This window comes from Globicephala melas, chromosome 8 (genome assembly GCF_963455315.2).
Source record: "Globicephala melas chromosome 8, mGloMel1.2, whole genome shotgun sequence".
NCBI classification, from domain to species: domain Eukaryota; kingdom Metazoa; phylum Chordata; class Mammalia; order Artiodactyla; family Delphinidae; genus Globicephala; species Globicephala melas.
The window spans coordinates 50127902-50147913 of record NC_083321.1 but is presented as its reverse complement, the minus strand read 5'-3'; the positions used below and the strand labels follow the sequence as shown (position 1 = coordinate 50147913).

The 20012-nt window shown below is 53.2% G+C and overlaps 1 protein-coding gene across 5 annotated transcripts in view; it reads left to right on the top strand.

Moving 5' to 3' along the window:
* ARAP1 (ArfGAP with RhoGAP domain, ankyrin repeat and PH domain 1) overlaps window positions 1–20012 on the top strand; it is a 64378-nt gene that overhangs the window by 2184 nt on the left and 42182 nt on the right. The window lies entirely within an intron of this gene.

Here is a 20012-nt window from a genome sequence, read left to right as displayed (position 1 = left end):
ACAGGTGCAGACAGGTACTGGGATGGAATCAGGCACTGGGACTCTTGGAGGCCCAGGAAGGAGGAGATGGTTGGAATGGGCCTTGGCAGTTAAGTGGTAGTTCACAAGGATAAGGACCCTCAGAGGAGGGTAAAGCTTGTGCAGAGGCAGGAACTTGCATGGTGTGTTTGAGGAACGGCAAGGAGATGGAAGTGGCTGGAATGGGTAGCAGGGGTAGAGTGTAGAGAGAACCAATCCCCCGGTCCCGTGGCTGGTTGAGGGTTGTCTAGACCCTGGCTTGGGGAATCCTATCTTCCCATTTGCTGCTTGCTCACTGGAATAGGGCAAGAGGGGGTTGTCCCAGGCAGAGCCCTGACAACTGTGAGGTGGAAGTGGGCAGATTGCTCCCAGGCCTCCCCAGTCAGACCCAGCCTCACCCCCACCATCTCTTGGACTCCAGCCGTGCCTTTCCACACATCACGCCTCAGCCCTTTGTGCAGGTTGCTTGTCCTCCCCCCTACCCTACAGAAGTTTTCTCCTCTTCCAAACCTCCCAGGTCCTTTGGGTCTTAAGAGATGGGCCTTCTCCTGCCTAGCCTTTCAGTGAGTGCTGTGTAGGGCACCACTTAGGAAGGGTCTCCTTGGAGCTCTGTGGGGAAGGGGACTGCAGAACCGTGGGGATGACTGGGACCTGGGATGGTCCCTGTGCAGCCACCAAACACTATGTGACTGTAAGTTCCCAAACCTCTCCATTTCTCCATCTGCTGGGTTGGGTGATAAGCCCTGGCCCCATGCTCCAAAGAGAGACTGCTGGAGCAAGAATTGGGCCTGAGTCTAACTCCTTCCCCCAGCAGTGAGTGTTTGAATGAAGAAAAGGGAGAACCTGGGGGGAAGGGGTCACTTCAGAGGGGTAAGGGGCCTCTGAGAGTCCTAGGGGCTAGTTGTGGACTAGACTAGTACAAAGCCCTAGGACAGAGGGGAGTCCCCTCCACTCTCCGGGGGCCCTCTCCCCTCCCCACCCCACCCTCCCTTTGGCCAAGCTCAAAGCCAGCCAGCTGATGCCCAAACAAGTGGCCTCTGTTCCCAGGATGGGGGGAGGGGAGGCAGGACCTGGGCTGCAGGGCCTGGGCTGCAGGCCCGTCTGTCCAGCACTGACCCTGGCCCCCCGTCCTTCACTCTGGATCTTAACCCTTGGGGGCCTGAGATAGGCCCTGGACTGCTTGAAGGCTGGTACCCCTTACCCACCAGCTGCCCCCGCCACCCCACTTTAGGGTCCCAGGGGTTCTCTTGCAGCAGGAGGGGGTGCCGTAGGACATGAATTGGAAATGGAGAAGGAAAGGAGGGAACGGAGGTGGGAGGGAGGCTGAAGCAGATATGGCCATGTACAGAGATCACTTGGCCCAGAAGCTTTTCTCATAGATGAGGAGACTGAGGCCAGGGACCAGAGCTCAGACCAGGATCACACAGCGAGCCCTAGTGGGGGTCAGGACTGACCCGACTCCTAGTCTGGGCCCTCTTGGGGAGAAGAAAGGGAAAGGGAGGGACCTCTACTTGATTTGAATACCTACGGTGTGCCTGACACTGCGTATTTGTTAATTTATTTAACTTTACATCATTCCATGAGACAAGGGTCATCCTCCAGTAAGACAGGGGAAGAAACAGCCTCGGAGAGAGCTGAGTAATAATATCAGCGAGAATGACACCAGCAAACATGCACACGGCACCTTTGTGGGCACTATTACGAATGTTAACCAGTTTCATCCTCCCAACAAGCCTAGAAGTTAGGCACCATTCTACAGGTAAGGAAACTGAGGCACAGAGAGGTTAAGTAACTTGCCCAAGATGATGGCAAGTTAAGTGGTAGAGGCAGGATCAGGACCCAGGCATTTGTTTACCTCCTTTGGCCTGACTTCCCCTCCCCCAGCCTGACGTCACTCCTTGAACGCAGTCCAGGGTCCCACTCAGTTAGGGGCTTTCCCCTGGGTGGTGGCCAAGGCAGCCTCGAGCAGAGTGTGACCCCAGCCATGCAGACCCGGCCCTCCCTTAGGAGCAGAGTCCAGTCCTTGGGGCGGCCCCTGTCACCCCCTCCTCTGGTCTCTGTCAGGCTGGACTCTTCCCCCTCCATAGCCCTGCATGGAGGGGCACTTCATGTTTCAGGAAGGGGCTCTGCACCAAGGGTCTGAACAGCAGGAGGGTGTGGGGAGGCCCTCAGAGATCCCCTACAAGTACAGTCCCAGTGGAGCTCAGGGACTCAACACCAGTATCCCCAGCCCTGATCAGAGAGGACATCTTGTTCACCTAGCCCCCCTCCACCACCCCCCCCACCACTGTCAGGCCCCCAGACCTGTAGATTCCAATCAGGGTTCTGGAGAGGACAGTCTCAGCCCCAAAAGGCAGGTGACCTCAGGTTCAGGGATGGCCTGGGGTGGTGGGGAGGGAGGGCAGTGCATGGCTGGTCTTCCACATGACCTTCCTGTGGAATTTCTCTCTGTCTCATCCTTTGGAACATAGTTCAGAAGGGAAAAAAGATTCTGTCCCATAAACAGGGCGTCTGTCCCAGACCATTGAGACAATCAGAGTCGCTGGGAGGGGATGTGGAGTTAAGTGACCAATTCAATAACAAAATTATTATTTAATAGTAGTAATAATAGTAGCAGTAGCTACTGTTTTTTTGGAAGCTTACTATGTGCCAGACACTGTGCTAAACGTTTTATGTACTGATTTCATTTAATCCTCAACAATAGTCGTATGGGGTAGGCACTGTTCCCATTTTACAGGTGAAGAAACTGAGGCCTCGAGAAGTTAAGTAATTTTCCTGAGATCATTTATTATATAGAAGAGCTGGGAGTCTGAATTTCTCTAGCTTCACAGTGAGAACCCTGAGCACTGGGAGACACTGCAGGCAGACAAGATCCAAACCCTGTGCTTCTCTGGGAACTCCCAGTCGGGTGGCAGGCAGGGACTGGAGGGCCGCCGGGGCAGATGACATTACTGGTGACGTGCTGTGGGGATGGGATGCCTGCTCGCAGGCTGGACTGGCTTCTGTCAAGTCTTAGCCCCCAGGGGCCCAGCCCTAGGATGAGCAGCTCCTGCCCACTCTTCTTGTCCTGTCCTGTCCAGTTTGGACTTTGTTGAGTACAGTGGTTCTCCTTTTTACTGCTGAGGAAACTGAAGTCAGTAGAAGTTAAGTGACTTGTCTAGAGTCTTTCAGCTGAGGAAAGGGAGAGCTGGGACTGGCACCAAGGGAGGGGGCTCTGAGGCCTGCACTCTACCTCCCTGCCTGGTCAGGGCCTCCTGGGCCTCGGAAGCCCTGAGCTTCCTTCAGATACTGCTCACCTTGCCTTGTCACAGTGTCCAAGTCTTTCTCTCTGGCCAAACCAGGAAACTGATTCCTCTCAAGGTGCCTGGGGTTTGGTACAGCTGGGTGTTAGTGACTGAACGAACAAACCTGGGGAACATGGTTGCAGAGCTAAGAGGCCAAGAAGTAGAGACCAGCTGTGGTCAAGAGTGTGACGCTCATGGCCAGTGGGGTCCAGAGGAAGATTCAGGGGTCAGAGCGCATCCCCCCTCCCCACTGGGAGGGAGAAATGTGGCAAAATCTTCCTCCTCCTCATTGTTTTCATTGTTGTGAGAGCAAAAGATTGTGAGGGCAATTGGGACAATTGGGACCTCTCACAGCCACTCCTCTGTCCCCATTCCCAGGGCAGGGAACTGGAGGTCACACCTGGAATCTCAGCTTCCCAGGGCCTTTGGGGGACCCTGGCCTCACCCTCCCTCCTTCTGGCCAGGCCAGTGCTGGGGTGGCAGGCCCTAGGACAAGGGTAGCGGTAGCAGGGCTAAGCTACCGCTTCATGTTGCTCCCCTCCCCCACAGGTGCCTGGGTCTCCTGTGCCACCTTCCTTCCCTGCCCCTGGGCATCCCCTTCTCTCCTTCCCTCCCCTCCTTCCCACCATAATGCTGGGGCCAGGGCTCTGCCTATAATCAGGCCTGGAGTCAGGAGCTCATGGTCTGTCCGCAGTCTCTGGTTCAGTGACAGGCCTTGGGTTGGTCATGGACTCAGCTTCCCTGGAGCTTCAGGGAGGGAGCAGGAAGCAGCGGCACCTGGGACATCCCAAGCCCCCAGCCCCCAGGTGTGGACAGGTCAGGACAGAAACCAAACAGCGCAGGTAAGGGGGGGCCGGGGAAGGGCTTCTCCATCCCTCTCCACTCCGGCACTCCCTCTCCCCGCATTGGGCAGCTGGGATTTTAGGATTCTGAGTCTTGAGACTGTGGGCATTGGGGATCAAGGATTCTAGGGTTTTATGTGCCAAAGATCCCCAGCTTCCAAATTTCCGAAATTCGAGGTGCCGAAAACCTGCAAAGCTTCCAGTTGGGCTGCGTGGATCCTGAGTTGAGGCTGAGCCCTGTGCCACACCTTTGGCCAGCTGGTGCCAGACAGACAAGGCCTGGAGAGTTTCTTGGGGCTGCTTGGTGGTGGTGCCAGGGGGGGAGGCTCTTCATGCCCTTTGTACCCACCACTCCCAGCAGACACCCCGTTGACACACACCTTTCAAGAAATCTGAGAACCAGGTTCTGGAATGGACTAGGTGGTAACAGAAGAGATAGCCAGCTTAATGGGGGTGGGGAGGAGACAGACAGGGGCCAGGCCTCCTCTTCATTTGTTGGGGGTGGCGCTGTCCTGGATGCCAGGATGGGATTGAGAGGAGGCCCAGGGAGGGCTGGTGGCTGACTGGGTCACAGAGCAAAGCCTGGGCTGTACTGCCGGGCGAACCAGTTCCTCTCAGGGCCGGCATGGAATGTGGCTCAGCAGGCCCAGGTCCAGCTTTGGAGTGTCAAAGCCAGGCTCAAGGGCTCTGAGGGGTGGTGGACAGAGACCTGGGCCCGGGAGCCCCAGGGGAGGCCCTGACCCTCCTCAGGGGGCAGGGAGACTGGACCTTGGCTGAGGGCCTTCTAGTAATTCACAGTGCCTCTCCAGGTCCTTCCGGTGCGCATGTGGGCCTGTGGGCACAGCAGTTGCCCTCAAAGGGCCCTGGGCATGGGAGCGGGAGCTGCCTCATGGGGAAGAGGGCTGTTCCCTCCCCACGAGGGAGGTGCCCTCCTCTTGGAAGACTTCCTGGCTGGGTGAGCTCCTTTCTGCTGCACACGCCTCTGGGGGGGGGGGGCGCCGTGCGTGTTCCTGTGTGCGCACGTGTGTGCTCTCAGGCCCAGAAACCTCCTTGGAGGACCTGTGCTTTTTCCTTTGTTTGGGTGCGATCAGCATTCCATGTCCCAATGCGTTGGGGTAGGAGGTACCTGGCTCGGCACCCCTTGACGTGTGAGCTGGATGAGGCTCTTACCCACTTCAGTGGGGACCTTCCCCCAAGCGGGCCGCGGTCTAGTTCTGCAGCTAAAATGTGTTTCCAGAGGCCCTGGCCTGATGGGGAGAAAGGGCCTCCCTGAGCTTTGCCAGATGACAGCAGGACAGCTTTGGGGTGGAGTCTCTCTTGCTTGGGAAAAGGGTGCCAGAGCCTCAGCTAAAGTCCTACCTTTTCCCTCAGACTGGGGCTGTTCCTCTTGCTGTCTCCTCCTTAGCTCTAAAGATGGATAGCTAAGTCTAGGGAGGCCAGAGATCCAGGGAGTACCTAATGGTTCTAGTGGTTCTGTTCCAGGACGTGAATCAAAACACTCCTCTGCCTTTACTGCCTGTGACCTGAAAACCCACCTTTCTCAATGCAGGGCTGGCCTAGCCACTTGGAGATGGAGGGTTACTCCAGTGTCTCTGAGGTCACCTGAGGGGACCTCCCCCTCATAGTTCTTCCAAGGAATAAGCTAGAGGAAGGGGATGGGGTGCTCAGGCTGGGGGGCCTGGGTCCTGTACTGACTCGTGTGGCCCTGGTTGGGTTCTTATCCCTTTCTGGGGCCCACTTTCCCCTTCTGGAAGCGGGAGGATTGGATTAGGAGGTTCCAAAATGCCTAAGGAGCAGGTGCTTGGGCATGTGGGGAGCTAGGAGAAGGCAGGGCTGGGGTCTGGCAGGCAGGAGGCTGGAGCTCTAACTGGTGGGCGTGAGCAGAATGGGAGGCACCTGGTCCTGGGGGCCTAGAGGCCAGGTTCTAGCCACGCTCTGGCCACTGATTGCAGTGTGACCTTGGACAAGTCATCACTTGCTTGGGCTCCTTGCTTTTCACGTGTAAAATTGGGAGATTTCATTCAAGCAGTAGATATTCACTGTCTGCCAACCCTGGGCTGGTAGCTGGGGATGCAGGGAAATCAGACCCCAGTCCTGCCTTCAGGGAGCACCCAGCCAAGGCTGGGGCGAGAAAGAATGTGTGTGTATATGTGACACAGCGACAGATAGTGGCATAGCAGTGTGACCCAGGCTGTGACCGTGGGAGCCAGAAGCTGCTGCCTAGAGCAGGTGACACTTGAACGTGAAGGGCAAGGTAGAGAAAGATGTTCCAGGCGGAGGGAGCCTGATGAGCAAAGTCCTGGAGGCCAAGTGTCCAGCGGTGAGAGTGGAGGGAATGAACCTGGAAAGGGGGAGTAAGTGGCCAGACCCAGAGGGTGGAGGCCCTTTGAGCCCCGCTGGGTAATGGGGAGCCGTGGGAGGGTTAGGCAGGCCAGGGAGGGGGGGATTGGTCTCAGAGATTTCTGGAAGTCTGCGGTGGTTCTCACCTGCTCTGGGGAACAGGACTTGCCCTGTGTGGGTGAGGGCTCCCCCAGCAGTGTTTATCGGGCCAGCACAGCAGGAAGTGGCAGGGGTAGCCACAGAGGTGGAGAGAAGGGGCAGGCCCAGCCACGGAGGGTGCCAAGGAGTCTCAGAGTTGAAGCTTTCGCTCCTAGACCTCTGGACGTGAACCTTAAACCTTGGCACCTACCTCACCCAATTGTCCCTCACCCTGCCCGTGTCACGGGCCCTGTCTCAAGCTCCTGACCAGGGCGAGCCATGCCTCTGTAGACGTCCTTTCACCCATGCCCCTAGTGGCCAGACACTTCTACCACTGGGGATAGAGCCGTGAATGAGACAGTGCCCCGTACTCTGGTTGAGGAGACTGACAATGAACACATAAACATATAATACAGTGTCCGCTAGAAATAAGGGGGGTGTCGAAAAATGACGTGGGGTCAGGAGAGAGGGACTGATGGGGGGCACCTCTTTAGGCAGAGTGGTCAGGAAGGAAGGCCGTGCCGTGCATTTGAGAGGGCGCTGGGAAGAGTATGGGAGTGAGTCATGCAGGTGTCTGGAAGAGCATTTCAGGCAGAGGGAACTCGGGGCCCAGCCCTGAGGCAGGAGCACTCAGAGTCGGTTGGAGTAACAGTGAGGCAGGCACAGACCATGCAGGACTGGCGGGCCTTGTCCTGGCTTTGGCTTTACTCTGAGGGAGGTTGGAAGTCACTGGAGGGTGAGAACTGGTAGGTTGGGATCTGTTTTTGTTTTTTGTTTTCTTAAATTTACTTATTTATTTATTTATTTTTGGCTGCGTTGAATCTTCGTTGCTGCACGAGGGCTTTCTCTAGTTGCGGCGAGTGGGGGCTACTCTTCGTCGTGGTGCACCGACTTCTCATTGCAGTGGCTTCTCTTGTTGCGGAGCACGGGCTATAGGTGCGCAGGCTTCAGTAATTGTGGCACACAGACTCAGTAGTTGTGGCACGCAGGCTTTAGAGCGCAGGCTCAGAAGTTCTGGTGCACGGGCTTAGTTGCTTCGCGGCATGTGGGATCTTCCCGGACCAGGGATCAAACCCCTGCCTTCTGCATTGGCAGGCAGATTCTTACCCACTGCGCAACCAGGGAAGTCCCTGGGATCTGTTTTGAAGGCATACATTTATTCCCCACAAGCCCATTATACAGATGATGAAACTGAGACTCAGAGAAGTTATGTGAATTCTTAAGTCTCACAGCAGTAGGACCCCTGTCTGCCTGCCTCCCTGCCGCCCCACGCACCCTGCTGCCCTTCATGGCTTCCTCTTGTCTGGACAGTGAGGCTGAGTGTCTTAGTGTGGCCTTCAAGGCCCTTCTCAGCCCACACTCATCCTCCCTCCCCTCTCCTGCCTGACTTCCCTGCTCCTGGTCTCCACACTCTCCCCTCTGAGGAGACGGAGTGGAAGGAGGGGCTCCTGTGTGATCTTGGGCAACTTACTGAACCTCTATGAGGCTCAGTTTCTTCCTCATCTGTAAAGTCAGGTTTAAACCATCCACTTTCCAGATCGTCATGAGGATTATATGAAACAATCCATGTAGCAGGTTTGGCACAGCGCCTGGTAGATGGGAAGCACTCCATAACCATGGCCTTTTGTCTTTCTAAGCAGGGATGGCAGGGTCAGATAAGTAGGTTAGAATGTTCCCTGTGAGTGAGAGTCTTTCCTTTCTGTTGTCTGGTTATAGAGTCGGGGAGGCTGAGGTACCACATCAAACTGGAGGCCAGAGCCTGTGGGGCTGGTCCCCCGTCTCCCCCTCTCCCTCTTTTCCTTTCCAGCCCCTGTCCCGCCCATCTGGTCACCTCCACCCACCAACACAGGAGCTTCCTCTTGTCAGGTGCCAGCAAGGGGCCTGCTGATCACTGGCTTTCCATTGCAGGGGCCGCCTAGGGAGAGGGCAGTGTCAGGTCCCTGTTCTCCTGGGCTGCTACTTCTGGGTGCAGAGGAGCCCCAGTCTCTCCTTCTGGGTGGGCAGGCACATCAGGTGCCCAGTTGCCTCAGAGAGGATGGAGTCAAGCAGCCTTCCCTTCCCCTCCCCCATCAGGCCAGGGCTGTCCTCAACCCCTCTGGTGTGTAGTGAGGCTCTGACTGACGTGACTCTGGTTCTGTCCACCTCACTGCCAGGGAGTGCCCTGTGCACTCCCATCCTCCCTGTGGTTAGCCCTGTTTCCTCCTGTTTCTGCCTCATTTGCAGCGTTAAGAGCTCCCCCGCTGCCAGCTCCTGCATGGGGGGCAGTTGTGACAGAGGAGGATCGTCCTGGAGTCACCCTGTGGTACCTCAGGCCTCCCCCTCACCCAGCACCTTTGGTGGGAGAGGTGCTCCCTGCCCTGCCTGGGGAGTCCCCAGCCCAGGAGGGCATGTCTGTGACTGAGGGGCCGGGGGGCCAGGCCAGAGGCCGTGCTCTCCTGGTGAGAGGGCACCAGGTCTCCACAGGTGCTGTGCGGCTGGCTGGGCACCCCTTCCAGGTGAGAAGGGCCTGAGCTGGGACCTGAAGAGTAAAGGGTTGGGGGCGTAGGGCAGGTGGATGTGGGTCTGGGCTGGGGGGTTCAGGTTTGGAGGAGCTCTGTCTTGTGGGGGGGGATGGTTAGAGGAGCAGGTAGAGGGTGCTCTGGTTGAAGGTGTGGGGACCAGAAGGGCAGGGAGGAGGGCCCAGGGGTCAGACGGGCTGGGGAGGGGCAGTGGGGATGGAGAGGAGGGATGAGTCAAAAGCGAGGTGATAAGGAGGCAGTTAGAGGAAGGCGAGGGCGTGGTCCAGAGTGATCTGTCTGGAGGTGGGGGAACTGGTAGGGCCAAGGAGGTCAGTGTGTCTTGGACTTTTTTTTTTTTAATTGAATTATAGTTGATTTACAATGTTGTATTAATTTCTGCTGTACAGCAAAGTGATTCAGTTATGCATATATATTCTGTTTCATATTCTTTTCCATTATTTTTTAATAAAATTGACCATTGTAACAATTTTATTTATTTTTTAGAAATGCTTATTTATTTATTTATTTATGGCTGTGTTGGGTCTTCGTTGCTGCACGCGGGCTTTCTCTAGTTGTGGCGAGCGGGGGCTACTCTTCATTGCAGTGGCTTCTCTTGTGGAGCACAGGCTCTAGGCACGCGGGTTTCAGTAGTGTGGCACACGGGCTCAGTAGTTGTGGCTCACAGGCTCTAGAGCGCAGGCTCAGTAGCTGTGGCACACGGGCTTAGTTGCTCCGCGGCACGTGGGATCTTCCCAGACCAGGGCTTGAACCCGTGTCCCCTGCATTGGCAGGCGGATTCTTAACCACTGCGCCCCCAGGGAAGTCCCTCCGTTATGGTTTATCACAGGATATTGAATACAGTTCCTTGTGCTATGCAGTAGGACCTTGTTGTTTATCCGTCACAGACTTTTTGACAGGGCCTGAAAACCAAACCTTTTAACTATCAGCTTCATTTATTGTGAGTTGAGGTACTTCAGACATTCACACTTCATCCTCTCCAGGGTGGAGAGGGGTTTGGGCATGAGGGGGGCCCCCGGTGAGGTTTGGGGGAACGTGGGTGAGGGGCAGGGCTAGGATGGAGTCAGATGCTGTTTAGAGGACAAACCACAGGTACCCTGGCGTCTCATGTTCATAGTGACCCTCAGTCCATTTCTCATTTGAAAGTCTGTGGCCTTCAGTCTGGCCTCCGGATCTGTGGTTGGTGGGGAGGCGGGGATATCATTTGATAAACTGTGTCTTAGACCTTCAGGAAGATAAGACAGTGAGGGAGGGGTTGAGCTTTGGGGCTCAGTTTCTCATCCTCCAGTCCAGATGGCCCAGGACATCAGTTTCATTTACGATAGTTCTCTTGGTATTCTGTGCACGTTATATTGAAAATCACAAAGCTACTTTATAATGATGGTTTTGGGGAAGAAACTGGGACAAACTCATTTCTGATAGACTTAAAATGCTTTTATCATTGTAATTATGAAAGTGATATGCAACTGTAAAAACTTTAAACAGTACAGACGAGGAGGTTGTAGAAAGTGATTAGTCTTTCAAGATTTGGGGTGGGAGTTAGAGGTAGGCCTGAAATTTAGGTCAGGGCTGTCTACTGTCCTTTAGTCTTAAATGTCCATTGATTATTAATAAAACTAGTTGTACATTTTATTAGGGCGATGCTGAGGGGGCTGCCCTAAGGAGGTTGTTAAAATATCCTACCTCTCACCTAGTCCACTGGGTGTGGATGTGCGTGTTGCGCACTGCCCAAGGGTACCTGGCTGGGTGCAGGGAGAGCTGGGAGAGGAGGACTGAAACTCAGCCTGTCCTCTTTGCTGAGCTGCATGCCCTGCTGTGGGGCTCCTGAAGCAAGAGACATTTTTTTCTAATTTGCTCAATGGTCCCACCTAGGGTGGAGGCAGCCCCGCTTTCCCCAGGAGAGGCGAGTGGGTGAGTTCACTGTGGGGCGGGGCATATGCAGTGCCTGGGGCCCCCCAGGAGGAGGTCCAGGAGGCCATGGTGTATCCACCCTGGAGCCCTGCTGGGGGATGTGGCTGGAGGCAGGGTGTGGGGGTCACTGGTATCTGGGGAACTGAGAATTTCAGGGTGCTGAAGGCGTCCAGACTAGAGCCTGGCTACAGGGCCAGCACCAAGGGCCCCTCTGGACGGGCCCGGCCAAAGCCTTGGGGCTCAGAACAGGAAGTGTCTATCTTAGCAGCAGAGAAGTGAGCAGATGCCGAACGAGTGTGGCTTCTAGTACACACATGGTCATGTGTCATGGTCATCTGGGTGACAGCTCTGTTCTGTGGAGGGGGAAACTGAGGCTCAGAGTGTGACATGACTTGCCCAGGGCTTCAGGCAAGAAGTGATGGAGCCAGCACTGGAACCTGGTCTTGCCTGGCGTCCTGCGGGGATAGGGTTCTGGCCTGGAGCCAGTGGCCCCCAGTTCCCCACCAGATGGCTGAGGCAAGCCCTGGGGCCCGGACTCAGTCATTCCTCTGCCCTGAGGGCTGTTCCTTGTCAGCCCTCACCACTCCTGTCAGGCCACATCACAGATGGGATGGGGCAGAAATCTGGTGCCTGGGCAAGTGACGGGGCGGAGGTCCGGGGCTGCGGTTAGGGCAGGAGACCCCAGTGTGCCTCCTTGGCACCCATATGCCGTGGCCACCAGTCCCGGAGAGACACAAAATAGGCTTCTGGGTCCGGGGGTTATAGTCAGCTGCCTGCCTGAGGGCCGCACCTGCTGCCTTGCCTGGCAGAGCTGGAGGGAGTTGGCTTCTGCGGAGGGGCGGCGGCCGCTTCTGGGCCAGGCACCCAGCCCCCACCTAGTTCCTCATATCTGAGGGAAGTGTCTCCAAGTCCTCTTGCCTGTGTTAACAGAGCCCTGAGAACAGCCAGGAGGGCAGCAAACGAGGGTGGCCCTGCCCCCAGGTATGAGCTGGTGATTGGGCTGGGGGGACTGGGGTCAAGGGGCGTGGGCAGCATCGGGCTCTGGGCAGTGGTACACAGTGCGGTTGTTGGTAGTGAGTATGGGGACTGAAGGCTGTGCGTGTGGCTGCTAGGCGGGGTGGGCGGTGTGTGAACCTGGAGGCTGTGTGAGCTGTGCATTTGTGGTGTGTGTGGGGTGTGCATAGTAGACCCAGGCCTAGCTGGATATGTAGTGCTTTTAATTCCTGTGTGGAGAGCCCTGAGGGCTCTCCTGAGTTCTGGGCGCTGGGGTCCCTGCCCAGCCTGCCTAGGATGGGGTGGAGTGCTGTGAGGCGGTGGCGGGGGGTGTTGGGGGGTGGACGAGCACAGGCCGCAGGTCTGAAGCTCTAGGCCCACCTTCCTCCCCTTCCGCTCCCCCCACCGTTGGGCCTTCCCTTGAATCCAGAGCACAGCTCTGTGCAGACAGGGGGCTTTGAAGATGCAGTTGGGGAAGGGTCCTCGCTGAGGGGACTCCAGAGCTGAGTGGGGAAGGAGTTGGGACTGTCAGGGCTACCGGATCCAGGCCTGACTCATTCATTCAAATCAGAATGCAAAGGAGGCTTACACCCACATGGGCGACCAAGGGCAGATCCCTAAACCTCTCTGGGTGTCACTACTGTCCTTTCACATCTCCTGTTCCTGCCCCACTGAACTCTCCCCATCTCTGGATCTGCCAGCTCCTTTTCCGTCCCCGGGTCCTGCACACTCAGCTCCCTTTGCCTAGAAGTGCAACCTCCTACTTATGCTCCAAGGCCCAGCTCAGGAGTGCCCTCTGGAAGCCTCACTGCCTCTGCCAGACAGACAGTCACATCCTCTGAAGGCCCTGTTGGCTCTAGCAAGTGACCTGGGCAAGTTTCCATTTCACACAGCCTCCATGAAATGGGGTGAAAATCCCAGGCCTTGGGACTGTACCGGGGATGATTCGGGTGAAGGTGGAAATCTGGTGGAGGCTGGGCATGCAGTGGATATTTAGGAAACCAAGGAAGTGGGAGTGTGCTTGTCCTTAGCTAAAACTCAGGGCTGCCTTTCTGCTGGACTGGCAGTACTGGTGTCCCTAGTCAGTAGTGGGCAGGGATGGCGCGAGAGAGATGCTGTGCTGGGACAGAGAAGGGGCGATGAGATTTAAACTCTGCCATTGGGTGTTGGAAACGAGGTAGTTAAAGGACAGAAGGATGAAAGTTTTGGCTCCAGCAAGAGGGACTCAGGCCATACCTGCAGAAGGACTGGTTGGCAAGGATTAGGGAGATTCCAGACAACCCTTACTTACCCCTGGACTGAGTGCCCTTGTGAGCACAGCCAGTTCCTGGGCTCTACTGTGAGGGTAGGGGAGACAAGAAGGGGTACAGGGGTACAGGCTCTCAGGATACCCCAGGCCAGGTTGGGGGTTGGGTGGAGATGGACCCCCCACAAATCGGACAACCAGGAACAGAGCAGGAGCAGCACTGAGCTGCATGACTCAGCCTCTGAGGCTTAGGGGCCCAAGGGGGCAGTCAGGGAGGACTTTCTGGAGGAGGCAGCCTGGAATCAGCACCTGAAGGTGGGAGGATGTGGTTCATTTACCCATTGACAACAGACAGTTTTGGGGGCTTCCACGTGTCAAGCTGATGCCTGGTGCAAAAAGTGAAATGGAGGGAGTGGTGGGCCAGCTGAGCCCGGCCGGGGCTTGGGGCATGTGCTGACAACTTGGGCAAGTCACTTCCTCCCTGTGGGTGTTTGTTTCTTCATCTGTAAACGGCAGGGCTGGAGCCAGTCGAAGGATGGTCGGAGGAGCTGGACTTGAGGACACTGGGAACCATGGAAGGGGCTTTGAGCAGGCGTGGGACAGTGGTTGGCCCAGTGGAGAGGGGCTGGAGGGAGACAGGGTAGAAGCAGGGGCAGGGTGGGCTGGTGTGATGGTGAAGCCTGAGCTGGGCCCTTAGGGTTGGGGGAGAGGGGAACCCCCCAACTTGTGGCCATTGCTGTCTCAACAGGATGACACTCTCCTCTGCTGGTCCCTGCTTCCTTGTGGGTGGAGATCCAGTGATGTGTCATAGCAGCCGAAGGGCTTAAACCTCCAAACTTGGCCAGGATTAGGGTGGAGCAAGTGAGGCAAAATAAGTGAGTGCAAAATATGAGGGAGGGGGTGACCAAAAAGCTCAGTGATCAAGGTAAATAATAATTTTAGGAAATATTTAAAAAAAAGTTTTTTTTTTTTTGGCTGCGCTGGGTCTTCGTTGCTTCGCACAGGCTTTCTTTTAGTTGCGGCGAGCGGGGGCTGCTCTTCATTGCAGTGCGCGGGGTTCTCATTGCGGTGGCTTCTCTTGTCGCGGAGCACGGGCTCTAGGTGCGCAGGCTTCAGTAGCTGCGGCGTGTGAGCTCGGTAGTTGTGGCTCGTGGGCTCTAGAGCCCAGGCTCAGTAGTTGTGGCACAGAGGCTTAGTTGCTACGCGGCATGTGGGATCTTCCCAGACTGGGGCACGAACCCGTGTCCCCTGCATTGGCAGGCGGACTCTCAACCACTGCGCCACCAGGGAAGCCCCAAGCAATATTTTTTTAAAAATCAAAATTAATGAAAAAGATCCAAGATAAACAAAATATCAAAAATTTAAATAAAGAGATTCAGTATCACTCATTTCTTTTCTTTGCCTCAGGCTCTAGCATGGTTTAGCAGGGCACTGCTCCAAACTTCTTTTTTCAAGCAGCTGCCTCCTCCAGGAAGCCTTCCCTGACCCCCGCCTGGTGAGGGCCATGTGGGCTGTTTTCGCCGGCTGGGTAGTATCTGACACCCTCCAGCCTGAGATTCCTGGAGGGTGGGTACACGTCTGAGGTCTGGCTCATGCTTCTAATGCCTTGAATGAGGTTGTCCTAGAGGGGTGTCAGTGCGGAGTCCCAAGTCTGACCTTGGCCTGAAGCCTTTAGTGTAGGATTAGGAACTTGAGAGAGGCCCAAGAAGGGGCTGGGCCCTTCTCAGGGACAGAGGTGGTTTCTGTTTCCCAGTCCTCATCATTCCAGTAGCCTGGTTGGGCCATCATCCATCATTCCATGTTGAATCTTGAGAATACTGCCTGACTTGTAGCAGCTGCTCAGTTAGAGCTTGTCACTGTCGAGAGGCAGTGAGCAGACTGGTTAAGAGTTTGGAGCTGCACCGTCCAGTAGAAATGTAATGCGAGCCACAAGTGCAATTTGAAATTCTCTAGTAGTCACATTAAAAAGAAACAGGTGAAATTAATTTTAATAGTATATTTTATCCAAATATCCAAAATGCTATAATTTTATTATGTAAGAAATAGAAAAAATTATTGAGATATTTTATATTCTTATTTCTTTGTACTAAGACTTCAGAATCCAGTGTGTATTGTATAGAGCATACTTCATTATGTGGCCACTTTTGGAGTTTCAGTAGCTATATGTGGCTACTACTAGTTACTGTATTGGACAAAGCAGGTATAGACTATATTCAAATTGCCCCTTCCCAGCTGTGTGACTTTGGGCAAGTTGCTTAACCTCTCTGTGCCTCAGTTTCTTCATCTTAAATTGTGAGGTATTACCTCATAGGGTTGCTATGAGACTTAAACAAGTTAATGGAAAGTGCTTTAGGTGCGTGGCATATAGTAAAGACTATTTACATTGTCTTATTAAATTCTTTTTAAAAATCGTCATTTGAGTAGCACTGCCATTTTTTGCCAACTCTTTATGAAGTACTAATTACTTAAGATTTATTTTTGAAATATTCACTTTTAAACCATACCTATTTTAGCCCCATCCTAAGAGATAACTGAAGTCTACTTAAGATAAATACCTAATTAGTTAATTTTGCATGTTTACCCGTACCCCCTAAAGTCATCCTGCAGAGACCAGCAGTTTGTGGTTGACCCTGCCCTAGTGGCAGGAAACGTGGCTCTGCCCAAGACCTGGCCCTTCGACCCACCCTCCCGAACAGAGCCCGGGCCGTCTGAGCTTGCTGGTGGCCTGCCCTCAAGGATGGCCGCTTCTTTCTCCTGCCTGGAAACACCTTCTTTTGGTTTCCATACACATTTAGGAGCAGGACCCCTGGGGTCTCACGCCCTTGCCTCGCTCCTCCACCCCCCAACTCTCAGGCTTAGTGGAGAGGGCCCTGTCTTCCTGGGTCTCCCCAGGTTCCCTTTGACAGGCTCTGCATTGTGGGGGCCCTGCCTCAGTCATGCAGCTGCATCTACCCCCTCCCCATGTCTTCCCTGGGGGCAGTCCAGCCTCCTGGCCAGGCCTGACATCCCTGCTACAGCCACTGGTCCTGGGGGAGGGCCAGAGAACGGGGTGTCCTGACTCCCCTCTCCCGCTGGTGTGGCCTCCACCTCTGGGCAGGCCTGTCGTTGGTCTGCCTCCTCACGCTGTCCTCACCCCCGCTGGAAGGCTTCCTCCCTTTAACCATCGCCTGGTTTCCATTAGGCTCCCTGAACCCTTCCCTCTCTTCCTTCTCTTTCTCTACCCTCTTCCCCGTCGCTCGCTTTTTTACATCTCTTTCCTTTTCCCCATCCCTCGCCCCTCCCCCTTCCCCCTTCCTCTTCTTCCTCCTGGCATCCAGCTGCCCAAAGTGGCCTTGCCTCATAGGCTTTCTCATTTACCCCTGTCCTTGCAGCTTCCACCTCAGGCCAAGATAAGGGGCCGTTCAGAGTAGCTGCCGCCTCCGGGGGACCCTGGCATTCTGGGCAGCCCGGCTGGTGGTGAGTCAGGGAGGGATGGGGGTGCTGGGCTGAGTGTGGCAGGCTAAGTCCCGACACTGAGGTGGAGGAGGCTTCATGAAGGTGAGACCTAAGGTCCCGCTTTCCATTTTGAAAACTGAGATTGAGAGACAGAGAGAGGGTGAGGCCAGAGACCTTGCGAAGAGCCACCCGAGCGGGCTTGAAAGGGATGGGGCCACACAGGGAGGGACCAGTGGGTCGGGTGGGGTGTGTACCTGCTTACTTGATTTCCTTCCATGCCTGGTGAGTTATGGTCTCTTTCTTACTCCCAGATGATCGTGTTATCTTTTAAATTGTAATTTGTTGGAAAATGGTATAAAATTAAAAAGATACAGAGGATACAGTGAAAGGTAACCCTCCCTCTCTTGTCCTGCCAGCTGCGGGTCTCCTCCCCAAAGGCAGTTTCTTGTATACCCATCGGAGTATTCTGTGTATAATGTGTGCATATGTGTATATGTATTCTTTTTCTTTAACCCAGATTTTTACATAATAAAACAGTGTTCTGCACCTTGCTTTCCCACCCAACAATAAATCTCTAATATCATTGAATATGAACTTTAGAATCTGCCTTTGGGTAATTTTAGTTGGGATTGTGTTAGCTTTAGCTTAACCCTGGAAGAACTGATGTCATTATAATGTTGAGAGCCAACTTATTTAAGAACATCAAATGTATTTCTGTTCATTCGTGTCTTCCTTTGGGACCCTCAGGAGCCTTTTATTTTTTAAAAAAGTATCTATTTATTTGGCTGCTGCGGGTCTTAGTTGTGGCACACAGGCTCTTTGTTGCGTCGTGCAGGCTTCTCTCTAGTTTTACGTATGGGCTCAGTAGTTGCAGCACGTGGGCTCTCTAGTTGTGGTGCGTGGGCTCTAGAGTTGCCCCATGGCATGTGGGATCTTGGTTCCCTGACCAGAGATCGAACCCACGTCCCCCGCATTGAAAGGCAGATTCTTAACCATTGTACCACCAGGGAAGTCCCTCAGGAGCCTTTTAGAAAAATTCACATAGTTCAATATTTGGATGATAGAAAAAAGATGTAGAGTGAAAAGTTTCCCTCCACATGGAGGTGGGTTTCCAGGGAAGCTGATGGGGCCCAGGGAGGGCCTGGGCAGTGTGTGCATGTAGTCATGTGTTTTTGTAAATTCTTACAAAAGTAAGATGTTCTTTTTTTTGTGTGTGTGTGGTACGCGGGCCTCTCACTGCTGTGGCCTCTTCCGTTGCGGAGCACGGCTCCGGACGTGCAGGCTCAGTGGCCATGGCTCATGGGCCCAGTCACTCCGCGGCATGTGGGATCTTCCCGGACTGGGGCACGAACCCGTGTCCCCTGCATCGGCAGGCGGACTCTCAACCACTGCGCCACCAGGGAAGCCCTCTTTATTTTTTTTAATTAAAAAATTTTTTTGAATTGAGATGTCATTGACATATTATATTAGTTTCAGGTGTACAACATAAAGATTTGATATTTGTATATATTGGAAAATGATAAGATACTCTTGTATTCTTTTTCTGAAAGAGGGCATCCAAATTGGGTAAGCTTCAGGCCCTGTGAAGTCTGGCTCTGCCTCTGCTCCCTCCTGTCCTCAACCCTCAGTTTTCCTCCTTAGAGGCAACCAGCGTCACCTGTCTCATATGTATCTTTTCAGAGATATCTTATGCATTTAGTGGTAGACACATACTGATCTATCCTTTCCCCCCACCCCCTTTTTTTTGTCCCATGTGAAAGGCAGAATGTTCTCTATACTGTTTTGAACCTTTCTTTGGTCACTTAATACATACTGGAGGTCATCCCTCATCAACATGTAGGGAGTTTCCTCCTTTTTTACAGAGTTTCCTCATGTTTCTTTAATCATTTAGCAACACATCTTGGAGGTCATCTCACACTAATATGTAAAACGTTTCCTCATTATCTATGGCTCAGTATTCTCCCGTATGACTACACTGTAATTTAGTTAACCATTCCCCGATTTTTGGGTATTTTGTTTACTTCCAACCTTTTGTTGTTATACACAATGCTGTAACCAATAACCTATGCACGTCATTTTGGACATGCATCAGGAAGACTGCAGGGTAAGTGCCCATGGGTGGCTGGGTCAAAGGGCACAGAAGCATCGGGGTTTCAAATCGATGGTGGCATTGCCCTTCCCAGAGGCACTGGCCCGGCCAGGGAGGGGAATGCCTCACCCTGTCACCACTCAGTGTGGGGAGGTTAAGTTCCTTTTCCTGTGTTTAAGAACCATTTATACTTTTCTTTCTGTGAATTTCTCTGTTCATATTCTTTGCCTATTTTTCTGTTAGGTTACTGGTCTGTGTCTTATTTCTAGGTGCTTTTCACTTTTTAGGAAAATTAGTCTATGTTTGGGGTGTGAGTGACAGCCCCTGGTTTGTCATTTATATTTTGGCCTTGCTTATGGTGCCTTTTTATTTTTTTTAATCATGCAGGAATGTTTGATTTGTATATAGTTGAGTATTTTACTCTTTTCTTTATCCTTCTGGATTTGTATCATTTCCAGAAGGCTTTTGCCTCTCTGAGACAAGGGTTTTTTAAGTCCTTTCATGGTTTTATTTATTATTTTGAAATCTTTGATTTGTCTGTAACTTATCCTGTTGTAAGGTGTAGAGGTCCAGCTTTGTAGCTTGCTCCACAGTTGTCCCTACAATTTAATAATCCATCTCTTCCCCACTAGTTTGAGATGTTACTTTTGTTGTATACTAAATTCTTAGATTTATTTGGGTCTATTTTTGAACTTTCTGTTCTGTTTAATTGATCTGTCTGTTCAAGTGCTGGTAACCTGTACTGTTTTAATTGCCATGGTTTTATGTTTTAATATGTGGTGAGGCTGATTCTCACTCTTTACCCTTCCTTTGTCCCACTCCCTCACTTCCAGAATTTTCCTGGCTCTTCCTGCTTGTTTGTTTTTCCACATGAACTTTCAAATAAACTTGTCTAGCCACCGCCCGCCCCGCCGCCCCCCCAATTCTGTGTGTGCTTAGCAGGATAGTGCATATTTATAAATTAACTGAGAATTAATATCTTTATGATATTCTCTATCCAGGAGAATATCATGTCTTTCTATCTGTCCAGCTCTCCTTTTTGCCCATTAATAACACTGCACATTTTTCTCACTATAAATCCTGCACATTTCTTTCTTTTTATTTTTTAAAAACTTTATTTATTTATTTATTTTTGGCTGCATTGGGTCTTTGTTGCTGCACACGGGCTTTCTCTAGTTGCCGTGAGCAGGGGCTTCTCTT